Below are 12,661 nucleotides of genomic sequence, written 5' to 3'. Positions count from 1 at the left end.
AACACAGGAGCACCACAGGGTTGCATCTTGGGCCCACTACTCTACACCCTCTTCACACATGACCATGTCCCCGCTTACCCTACAAACTAAACTACTAATAAAGTTTGTCATTGGACTTAAAACAAAGAATGATGAATCTTTACTATACAGAGAAGAAGTGCAGAGACTGTACACGTGGTGCAATTATCACACCCAACTCAATTGGGTACTGTCACTCAATATAAAAAAACAAAACAAAGAAGTGATTAAACAGGAAAGCACTCCTCATAAATAGAGACGCGGTGGAGGTGGTTTTAAGTTTCTGGGGGTGCAAATTACAGAGGAGCTCAGCTGGACCACCAACACCTCTGTGATAGTAGTGAAGGCCCAGCAGCGCCTCCACTATCTGAGGACATTAAAGAGAACTAGTCTACCCCAAAAACTGCTTGTGAACTTTTACCGCAGTGCTATTGAGTGCATCCTGAACATACTGCATGACAGTGTGTGGTACGCCATCTGCAATCAGGCCGACAGAATGTCTCTCCAGCGGATAGTGAACACAGCACAGGATATCATCGGGACCCATCTACTTGGACTTGGACTCAATCTACACCTCATGATGCCTGCGGCGGACTCACAATATCATTAAAGATCCATCCCACCCGAGCCACCACCTGTTCATCCTCTTGCCGTCTGGAGGGTAGACACAGAAACACTGCAGCTCGGACTTCTAGGAAGAAAAACAGTTTGTTTCCCAGGGCTGTGGCTCTAATAAACAATGCTGCAAGCCCAGTATTTTAATATACTTTGCACTTTATGTATTTTATGTAACATTCGAATGATTTTAATCAATGTTTATCTGTCCTTTTATTACTTTATTATATTTTATTACATGTTCTGTGCACTTTGTTGTCTTGAACAATGACAATAAAGCTCTATCTATCTATCTATCTATCTATCTATCTATCTATCTATCTATATCTATTTCATGAAACTAAATGAAATATCGACATGTCCTCCCAAGAAAAACAACATGACAGGTCGTAATGTACGTCACCCAAAAATGACATTTAGTTAAGTTTGAGTGACAGATGCCATCTAGCAGCTGTATTAATTCTGATCCGGAGCAGTGGTGCAGTTCAGATGATGTTAAAGGTTTTAGGCACAAAAAATAAAACGAAGATGCTTTCAAAAATAATGCCATGAATAGTTTTAATGCATCAATTAACTTCAATATTTGTTGTGAGCAGCTTTGCCTTTCAAGCAGCAGCAGTTCTCCTCAGTGTTTCAGGTACTCGGCAGGTCGGTTGTTCCTACCTCTTGGAAAAGTTGCCACAGTTCCTCTGTGGATTTCGGCATCTCAGCTGCTTCTGTCTCTTCATGTTAATCCCAGACTGACTCCGTGATGTTGAGATCAGGGCTCTGTGGAGGCCGAGCCATCTGTTACAGGATCCTTGTCTTTCTTGTTGCTTAAGATCTTTATGACTGGCTGTATGTTTGAGGTTTGATGCTGCAGAATACATTTGGGAGCAATCAGACGCCTCCCTGATGGTGTTGCATTATGGATAAGAACCTAAACATCTAAAGTAAACATCTGTATATATGTGTGTCGACAATTGTCTTCATTCAGAGGAGGAGGGTGGATGGAGGCATTAACCCAGCAGTGCCACAGGAGATCACCGTTTCCTGTTTCTTACCACGAGTAGGGACAGTTTTTTAAAAACCATAAACGATTGTCCCCTAACTTTAACCTCGTGGTTATTATTGTAGCCATGACGATGAAGGTGGCCTGACTTGTTTCTCTACCCTTAGCAAAGTGATCAGTTCAACCCAAACCATGATCTTTCCCTAAACCTAACCAGATCTATATCCTATACTTTTATCTGGCGTCAAACACCATCAGCTTGCTCATATTGTGTGAGTTTATTTATTGCAGATTGGAAAAATCCTTTCCATCCTTTGATGAGTTAATTCTTTATAGCACCAATTTCACAGTGTAATCCATGAAATCAGCTTTATTTATTTATTGCAGTTGTTGATAATTCAATAATAAATTGGGTTCTGAAGAACATTTGTGGTTTGATAAATAATTCTGACAGATGACTGAGATACAGTGTCCCAAGTTAAATCAGCTCCAAACTGTATTTTTTCCAGTTTCCCAGTAGTGGAGTGTTACTGGAATGTTTTGATTTGTTGGTGAGCTGATCGGATCCTTATTAACTCGACGGCCATCTAAATACACTTATAAATTTATTGTGTTTTTTGAAAACACTGACACGACAAAGCTCACTGTCTGCAGCAGCTGACTGATTGTGAGCAGATCTCACTGACTCAGGAGTCCTCTGGACTTTTGAAGAATTGCAGGGAAATTCAACATGTCACCACATGTGAGCAAAGTGACACAGAGTCATTGTAAAGAAGACATATTCTGCATATTTCCAGGTTTATATTTATATTCTGGGATTCTACTGGAATATATTTGCATGATTTCCAGTTAAAAACTCCTTATTTATCTTCTACTGGTCCTTTATGCAGCCCCTCAGTTCAGCCTCTGTCTGAAACAGGCCGTTTTAGCTCCTGTCTCTTTAAGGCCCGCCTCCTGATGAGCCCACTCTGTTCTGATTGGTCAGCTTCAGGAAGTTTTCTCGTAAACAAATGTAAAAGTAAAACACTCTTGTTTTTTTACTCAAAATTTCTCAAATACATCCGGACATGTTGGAGCCGAAAATCAGATCAGAAACATGAGAGTGGACAGTGTGAACAACACATGGAAAAACCTTAGCAACAACCTTAGCAACCAAGGCTACAGAACGGATGTTTATGGGTATGTGTGATGACCCGACGTCAGTTCATTGAATGAATGTCACAAATGAAGCGTTCAGAGCAGGTTGAAGCCCTGGTTTTTGACTTGCAGGCAGCATTTCTACATACGTTCACCTCAAGTTTTGAAACTTTGACCCTGTTTAACATCTGACATCATAACAGGACATAATTAACAGAAAACCAGAAAAACAATATGTCCCCTTTAAGTTTCTCTTTTAATGGGAACTTGGTGGATTTCAAATGTGTATTTCAGTTCATGGCACTTACCTTCTTCTTCCTTCTCTGACATTCAAATTAGCTGACTTGCTCTCCAAAAACATTGTTCCAAGAAATGTTTGCACTATTCAAAACATAATTCTTTGGTTGAATTTAATCAACCTTTTTGCTTTTCTTGCTTGCTTCCTTATTACTGAAACTCACAAACTCCCAAAACTCAGCTCTCCTGATGTTGGAAGCAGAAGACTCTCAGATCATCTAGTACATAAGTATGTTGTGTATCTTCTTTCATGTTGTTGTGTGTAATGACCTCTGCAGTCCCTAGGGGCCTCAGCAGGGCCCCAGCAGAGCCCCAGCCTCTGTAATCACGTTTAAATGTTATTTCAGCAGGGTTTCCTCTCTCTGCTCAGTGCTCGTTGTAACTGTGTTAAACCAGATTCTCCCTCTGCAGGTTTAACTCTCCTTACTTTCCCTCTACTCATCTCTGATCGCATCACATTGCTCTGCATCTGCTGTGGCTGATTTTATGTGTTTTTATTGTTTTTATTGTGTTTTCATCGTAAACTGTTTCTGCAAACCAAATCTCCCTCGTGGGACAATAAAGTTTTGAATTGAATCTGAGGTTTTTATTCAGCAAAAGCGGCCGCAGAAATGCGCCAACCAACAATAACTTCTAATGGAGTTATATATAGGAGCCGGGCAGGCTGTATGTGTGTGTGTGTGTGTGTGTGTGTTGTACTGTAGCAGTGAATTTCTGCGAACCCCTGCTGAATATAAACGACTCAAAATCCAATACTGATCTGTCTCTCTCTCTTACTCTCTCTCTCTCTCACACACACTCTGCAGTAGTGACCAGTCCTTCAGTAAAGCTGTTCATTTGCTGCATTAACTGTTGGCTCCTCCTAATACTGCTGGAAAATTTCACTTTCAAATGTAAACCTTCTGCTGCACCAAATCTCACAGACGCAGCAGTCACCTCACTGGTCGACCATTTTTGTGAATGATCTCATTCTTTCCATTAACTTGGATGTTTCTCACCACTGTTAAAGGATCAATCTGGCAATTTTCTGCAACAATGAATTGATGTATTTACAAGTATTGTGCTTGTATCCAAAGCCTGACATATCTTATTCCTTGTTGTTGTCCAGAAACTATTAAAAACACGTCAGTGAGTCACACCGCTGAACTGGGTGACATGTTCCTTCATTCTGAAGAGTTTGGTCACGTTAGTTTGTTTAGAAACGGCTCCAAAGACTAAAAACAGCAATCATGTTTTCAGTCAACAGAGAGTAGTTCTGTGTAAGGCAGACGCCACTGAGCATGTGCGGTAACGTAGTCCTGTTTACAGCTAGCTAGCTTGTTATGCTACCTCCACATCTCCTACCTGTCTTTGTCCTAGGAATTACGTTCAAATACGACAAAATTGCAACAGAAAATACGTTTTCCTAGAAGCGTAACGCTGCTGAATCACATTTTCTCTCAACGTAACAAACAAATGTTGTTAATTAACATATCTAACAAGTTGCAAAAATGTTGATACCGAACATAGTCTACGTACGTAGTCTATGTAGAACATGGAGAACGTAGTCCTGTTTACAGCTAGCTAGCTTGTTATGCTACCTCCGTGTTTCCTACCTGTCTGTGTCCTAGAAATTAGGTTCAACTACAACGAAATTGCGACAGAAAATATGTTTTCCTAGAAGCGTAACGCTGCTGAATCACATATTCTCTCAACATAACAAGAAAATGTTGGTAATTAACATATTTGGCAAGTTGCAAAAATGTTGATACTGAACATACGAGTGAAATGTTTAGAGACAAAGCAGTTCTTTTTTTTATCCAATCTTGTAGTACAATATATTCTAGTGGAAACTGCAGCATCATCAAACTTTTTATGATTATGTTTAGACTCCGACAGCACTTGGTTAATGTTTGGGAAAGATTGTGGTCTTGATTTAATACAGAAACAAGTCTGCAGTGACTTGAAGCACAATGAGTTCATTAACATTTAAGCAACAGCACAATCTTTCACTCAGGATATTATAGATATTATGCTTGAAACAAACTCGTTTTCAGATGCATTTTCAGACTATGTGTTTCCAGCTGTTCTGATCGAACACACATGAAGGTGCAGGGAAAAAATCCAGTCATCATAGAGCGGGGCGAGCGGTGATAATCATTTAGATACGGAGATAACAGCACACACTTCCATAAAGTCTCTCCTGGAAGGCGTTCATAGCGTTTCACTCAACTGCACAGATAAAAAAAAAAAAGTGATGGAAATAGTTGTGTAAAGAATTTAAAAAGAGGGATTAAGGGAGAAGTTCAAATCCTGCCAACTTTCTCAGCTCCTCACACCTGGTCGATCACTGTGTAAAGGGAATGTTTGAATGTTGGTTTTGGGAAAATTTACAAAAAATCGTTGCATGCACCCCCCCAAATTCTGCTTTTTGACGATCTGATGAGCATTTAACATGTCATATCCTACATTACAGTAGGTGTTAAGGTGCATTCACCTTACTTTATTCAGGCAAATTTGACAACTAGACTGTTTTTGAAGGCTGTAGCTATCTAGCAAAGTACACACTGACTGGAAGTGTGCTTGTGCTGAGTCTGTGTGATGATAAATCAACCTCCGACTGATCTCAAAATATACCAGGAACTCCACTTCTGTCTGATATTTTTCTCCAGTTCTTCCTTTTTTTCTTCCTGTAACACAACCATAGACTACATAATACCAAACAGCTATATTTTTAGGTTTCCTTTGTATTTGAATTGGTATCTTTGTTTAGCTTTATTTCTGCATCTGTATCATCCTGTAAGTTGGTTCTCTGAACCGTTCGAGTATATTAAGAGTGACTGTGAACTGAGGTCAAATTCCTTGTATGTGTACTTGGCCAATAAACTTAATAGTGATTGTTTATGTTTGCTCACTGATTGGAGATATACAGCTTTGGGGTAAGCATCATTATTTTGTGCTGGGACACTCAATCTGCATCAATCAGAGTAAATTTGCATCCACTTACATTATATATAGTTGTGCCACTTCTAAAATTTACTTCACATTCAGTCTGAACACATGATCACGACATTATACATGTTAAAGTATCTACTAGGGATGTGCAGAGATGTCCAGTATTTGTATTTGTATCTGTATTTGTTGAGGCAGCAAAATTATTTGTATCTGTATTTGTATTTGAATAAAAGTGGAAATAGGCTTAAAAATCCTGTTTTTTGTTTTTATGACACTTTTAATTTTAGAAAATTAAAGTGTTACAATAAGTGCTCATGAATAAACTACCTTATGAAGGAGGTCCCCACACCGAGTCTTAAACTGGAGTCTCCCAGATCAAACTAAAACTTTACTCATCGCCTCATTGCAGACAGACCTCTACCTATTTATACACCCATAACACAGAGACAGCACACTGTGTAATGTGTAGGGAGGAACTTCAAAGGTGATTCTTGCTTCACACTTTTTATTTATTGCCTATTTTTTTACAACCTAACTTTGTGGAAAGGAGAAGGGGAACAACAGGTTATGGAGAGTCTGTTGGAAGCACTTCGCTTGTGTCAGTAGCTCAACTTTATCTGAACAAAATATTTGTATGAAACAAATATTCGTATAAAAACCTACTATTTGTGCTTTGCCGAATAATGTATTTGTATTCGGGCACATCTCTAGTATCTACTGTAATACTGTAAAGCTGAAACTTCCAAACTACTAACTGTTGTTTAAACGACATCAGACAAATAACGTTAACATCTCTCTCTGCACTATTTTTATCTTATTCAGTTATTCAGATATTAACATGAGTCGAAGTGTCTTGTGTGTATTTGCCCCCAAACAGCCAAAACACCAACTGTACATTATCTGTAAGTTACTGTAGCGAGTTCGTGTTGAGTTCAACTTCTGACTGAAACTCTTTCTGTTATTTGCCTCCAGTCTCTTTCTTTTTCCTCTCGTCTGTATGTCTATGAAGTCGATTTTCGGGATACGTGTGAATTTTATAACAGTAAACTCACATGAACTCTCACACATTTAAAGACTGAAATGCCGAGATTGGTTTTAAACTGTAAATTTTCAATATTCAACATTTATCTTTTAATTGTTGTCTGTATTCCTTTCTTGTGTCAGTGTTCATGGAACATAATTGAGCTGCCATTTCAACCAAACACACAGATTTACAACTCAGGAGAAAATCTTAGTTAGATAAAGGTCAGAATATAACTAACCTTGAAATAAATCTCATTTTTACTGCAGCGGACGAAGATTATAATTACTATCTATCTGTCTATCTGTCTATCTGTGTATCTGTCTGTCTGTCTGTGTTCATTTCTTTTCTAAATGGCCTGCAGAGATGGATTTTATATCCTCCATCCATCATCTTTGCAGAGAGATGTAACCTGAAGAAACAGCCCACGCCTTCAACACTGCACTAAGAGCTAGTGTGTGTGTGTGTGTATGCGTGTGCACACACAGGGATATAATAGAGGTTAAGCAAAAAGGCAATGTGACTTTGGCTGCCTGAAGGAAAGAGGGAAGTGTGTGCGTATGCGTATGTGTGTTTTAGCTGAATAACTGCATTTTCACCTCTGTGTTAAAATCGACCCTGAACATTACATTAATGTATTCCTCTCTCTCTCTCTCTCTCTCTGTCTCTCTTGCCTTCATACAGCCAAGTGCGCTCTCTACTATCTATGTGATGACCTGAGTATAAACTCACACGGGTGTCGCAGTGTTTCTTTCTTTGTCAGTCAGCAGAACGGTTGCCGTGTTTGCTGCAGTAACAGTAAACAGTCTTGTTGTTGACGTGTTTGACTGAGAGATCAGAACGAGCTGAACTGAGCCGAACTGATTCCACCAACCTCGAAATACTCAGAGGGAATTAAGAGGAAAACACAAACTAACAACTGTCACGCACAAACTAAAATAAACACACAAATTACAAGCTACCACTTGCTTTAAAACATTCCTGTTTTTCTCCACACAGAAATTAAAAGCAGTGAAATTAGATACTGACGGCTAAACTTGCTAAAGTTGTGAGATCATGAGATAAAAATGTTGATCATAATAAAAAGTCTTGAGCTCAAGATGTTACCATTATAGATACGATAATGAGATAAAAGATGTTGTTTTGAGAAAACGTGGTGATCTAACTGTAATCTTGAGATATTAAACGATTAGATAAACAAGATGCAATTATAAGATACAACTGAAACAAAAAAATTATAAAAAATTGTGCTAAAATTATATCTTAAAGGAAATGTTTACAATTTCTTTAAACAACAGTCAGGAACCCAGATTAACATGTAAACCTGTTTTTCTTGCTGTAATCATTCCTCCTGTTCATACTGACCATTAGAAGATCCCTTCATAATGACCTTACAATGGAAGTGATGGAGGACAAAATCCACAGTCCTCCTTCTGTGCAAAAATGTATTTAAAAGTTTATCTGAAGCTAATATGAAGCTTCAAATCAAGTAGATATCTTTCAACGTTACAGTCTTTTTAGTGCCAAAGTTCCTCTTTTTGTTACTATACTTCCACCACAGCTCAACAGGGAAACACTGTCCGAGGAAACACAAAGAGGGAATTTGATGCTAAAAAGACTGTAAATGTGTCAGATATCCACTTGATATGACTAACTCAGACTAATGAAGACTCATATAAACTTCACATCTACTTTTAAATGACTGTGTGGACACACTGTGGATTTTGGCCTCCATCACTTCCATTCAAAGCACATTTGAAGGATCTTTTAATATCCAGTATGAACAGGAGGAATGATTACAGCGAGGAAAACCTCTTTCACTGTTCATATGGACACCTGACTGCTGTTTCTGTCCTTTAAGATAATGATGACAGATGTCTTAGCATGATGTAATTGTGATCGTTAGATAATAATTTAAGATAATATAATGAGAAGTTTGAGGTAACAACATATTCAAGTTGTGATGTTGAGAAAATAGTTTTGAATCTCTATAAATTACAAAATATATTTACAGCACATTCTCCAGATAAAGATAAAAAAAAGTATATTAACTTTGATATAACAATGATCACCACCTTTCTTCCTGTTTAAGGTGATTTTGGAACCGTTTCAGGTTTGAGCTGGCGCTGGCGGCTGCTGTTGTCATGGTAACACCGGGACCTGATGCCAAAACATCCACACCCGTATGAAAAGTCACCGTTCCCGACTGTGAGCGCCAACAGCGTGCCGTTTACTTATCATCGGGCGGCGGAGCGGGTGGCGACGAAGCAGCTGTGTGTCACACTGAGGCATCGTCGGGTTTAAACATACTGACTCAGACACTCCTGCCAGCTCCAGATGCATTGTGGGTACCAGGGGGGCAAGCTAGTTCAAGTGCCTCAGTCTGAGCACGACGCCGACACACACACACACACATCTACACTCACGCACACTTGACATGATTCACCGCGCTGAGTTACAACCCAATTTCCACAGAGAGTTTCACTGATGACCCGGCAACCCGGCGCTCTCTTTATTTACTATCTGGCAGCACAACATCACATTTACTCTCAGCTGAGCCGAGGAGACGCCGGACCACAACTGTGGCTTATTTGTTTCAGAGCATCCATCCTTTGAGGTAAACCGCTTGTATGGACAAACACTTGAGTTGTTTCCACGGCGACAAGAAGCTAATTAACGCCAACGAGCCAGTTTACCCATCATGCTTTGCTTTAGATTCGTGTGAAACAAACTGGAGTCTCATTACGACAAGCGGTGCGTTGTCATTAGATTCAATGGCTGCATTATCACAGTATGTGTGTGCGTGTGTGTGTGTGCCAGATGGTGATGCATCAACCATGCAGTCATTAGCAGGAAATTAGAATAATGAACACACTGTCTGTTTGTCTGTTTGTTTCCTTTAGTTTCCTCCGATCAGCTCCGACCCTACCAATAAAGAAACAAACAGCGTATAAACACCTGTTGCTTTGTGGTCTCTCTATAGAAAGTTGAAATAACTAGCACACTCTAGCAGCAATAATTGCAAACTAATGACAAAAGGACTGGGGATTAATGGGATTAAATGGATAAAGTGGCAATTAATGCCCCTCTGAGGGTTTGTAATCTGCTTTTTTTTTGTAGTTTTGGAATATGTTCGTTGTCACAGTGGTTATTCTTCAAAGGAAATCCTCTTGTTCACCATTAGAGACAGATTGATAAGATGTTCTTGTTATTTGTGCTTTTTTGACAGCATTAGCAGTTTCCCTCTGCTTCCAGTCTTTGTGCTTAACGAGGCTAAATACACGGCTTTACTGGATGCACTGAGATATTTGTTTCTGCGGCATTTGTTTCTTTTGAAGGCCATGAAAGTCTCTTTTTTTTCTGCCACTGGGGTTTTAGACTGTTAAACTAAAATCATTAATTTTATAACCAAGGATGCTTTATTCCAAATTTTAACTTTGGGTGTTTTTTTTTATGGAGTTAGAGACATATTTAAGAGACATACTTGGTGCCCAGTCCAATAGGCTACTTGAATTGGGCAAACTGGCAACTTTTGTAATTTTTGATTATTTAACATGTGCCACCACTTACAAACAAATGTAGGTATGTATACTGTATATGGTGTAGGGGTGTGCCCGAATACAAATACATTATTCGGCAAAGCACAAATAATGTTTTTTTTTTTTTACGAATATTTGTTTCTAAAATTAAAAACATTAAAAACAAAAACAGGATTTTTAAGCCTCTTTCCACTTTTATTCAAATACAAATACAAATAATTTTGCTGCCTCAACAAATACAGATACAAATACAAATACTGGGCCTTCTGCACATCCCTAATATGGTGTCAGGATGAGGAATATGTCATTTTCCTGGCCCCCCTAAAATATCCTAAAAACACCTGAGAGGTGCAATATGTTATTTAGTTCTGCCAGACAGCCTTTTTCTGTCTGTGTGTAAATGTTTTGCCATCAGACCACAGAGCAGATGTGGTGACGGCCAACAGGTCCAGTCAGAGGAGGGCCTGGATTGGCCGCCTCACTGAAAGGCAGTTTTCACGGATGAAGGCCCCACATTCAGTGATGAATTGGAAGTTAAAACCATCTGAACTCCCTTTACTCATCTTTTGAAGCCGTCCCGTAAATATTTTTTAGCTGCAAATAATCAGATAGTATAAAGTCACCAATTTATCTTTTCTAACCAGGGGGGAAAAAACACCTTTTCCGCATAAAGCTGCACGTTCAGGTCACTGGTTTAAAGATCCGGCACCTTTTTAGAGTCCCAGCAGTCCCAGTTAGAAACAACTGGGAGACGATTGAGAACACAAACAAGCTCATTCATCTTTTACTTGGCCTCATCTCCATAAATTTAAATATGGAGAGTAAACAGTGAAGTGTTAGTTTGTTAGCATGGCATTGAGCTCCTAGATTGGCAAGACAGACTTTATTTATAGAGCACATTTCATTACGAAGAAACTCAATGTGCTTTACATTTAAAAAGGAGACGTAAAAACATCAAGCGTATGCAACACAGTGGTATGACAATAATAATAATAGAGACAACATATATTTATACATACCCACAATACACCCACACACACACACACACACACACACTGTTCAAAGGCCTGAGAAAACAAGAAGGTTTTGAGCTTCGCTTTTAATGTAGATACAGTTTTTTAGAGTGTTCCAGAGGGAACGTCCACAGTAACGAAATGCACCTTTACCAGCTACTGATCTTATTCTGGGTACAACCAGAAAACCACTGTGTGAAGACCCGAGAGGTCTGGTGGGGGTACAGTCAGTGAGCAGGTCAGAAATATACAGGGGAGCTGAACCATGTAGAGCCTTATAAACCAATAGGAGGATTTTTAAAGCGAATTCTCTGTTGAATAGGAAGCCAATGAAGTGATTTAAGTATTGGAGAAACATGATGATGTTTTCTTGTACCGATAAGAATTCTGGCAGCTGAATTCTGAATGAGCTGAAGTCTTCCTATTGAATGTTTTGATAATCCAGTGAAAAGAGCATCACGGTAATCTAATCTGTTCAAAATGAACGCATGAACAAGTTTCTCAGAATCGGTTTGTGATGTGAATCTTTTTTACTTTTGATATATTTCTCAGGTGGTAGAATGTAATATTTTATGTGTGATTTCCAAAGCTTTAAGGTTAGCATCCAGGTTTCTGACCTGCTCACTGGCTTTTAGGGTGTGTGTGATAAAAGGTGTTTTTTGGGGCCAACCATAAGAATTTCAGTTTTATTCCTGTTAAGCTGTAAGAAGTTATTTGCCATCTAATAATCTATGCTTGTAATGCATTTTTATCAGGTTGTCAGTTGGTCTAAGGTCATTAAGAGAAAGAGAGCTGTGTGTTGTCTGCATATGAATGATACGATATGTTATGATTCTTAATGATATTGCTAAGTATAATCATGTATAGATTAAAAAGTAGTGGGCCAAAGATTGACCCTTGTTTTTAATCAACTACTTGTTCATCTAACCAACAACAGCATTTCAGAAAAGCTCCAATCTGGTTAAACTGGATTACCTAAAAAGTCAATAAGAAAACTAGAGCTAGTTCAGAGAGTACTCGTTTATAAAGCTTTAAATAACCTTGCTCCTGCCCACATCAGAGATTTTCTTTCATTTTATGTTCCAGCCAGATCACT

The sequence above is a fragment of the Thunnus maccoyii genome, chromosome 23 (assembly GCF_910596095.1).
Source record: "Thunnus maccoyii chromosome 23, fThuMac1.1, whole genome shotgun sequence".
Lineage (NCBI taxonomy): Eukaryota > Metazoa > Chordata > Actinopteri > Scombriformes > Scombridae > Thunnus > Thunnus maccoyii.
Note: the sequence above shows the minus strand (reverse complement) of the source record.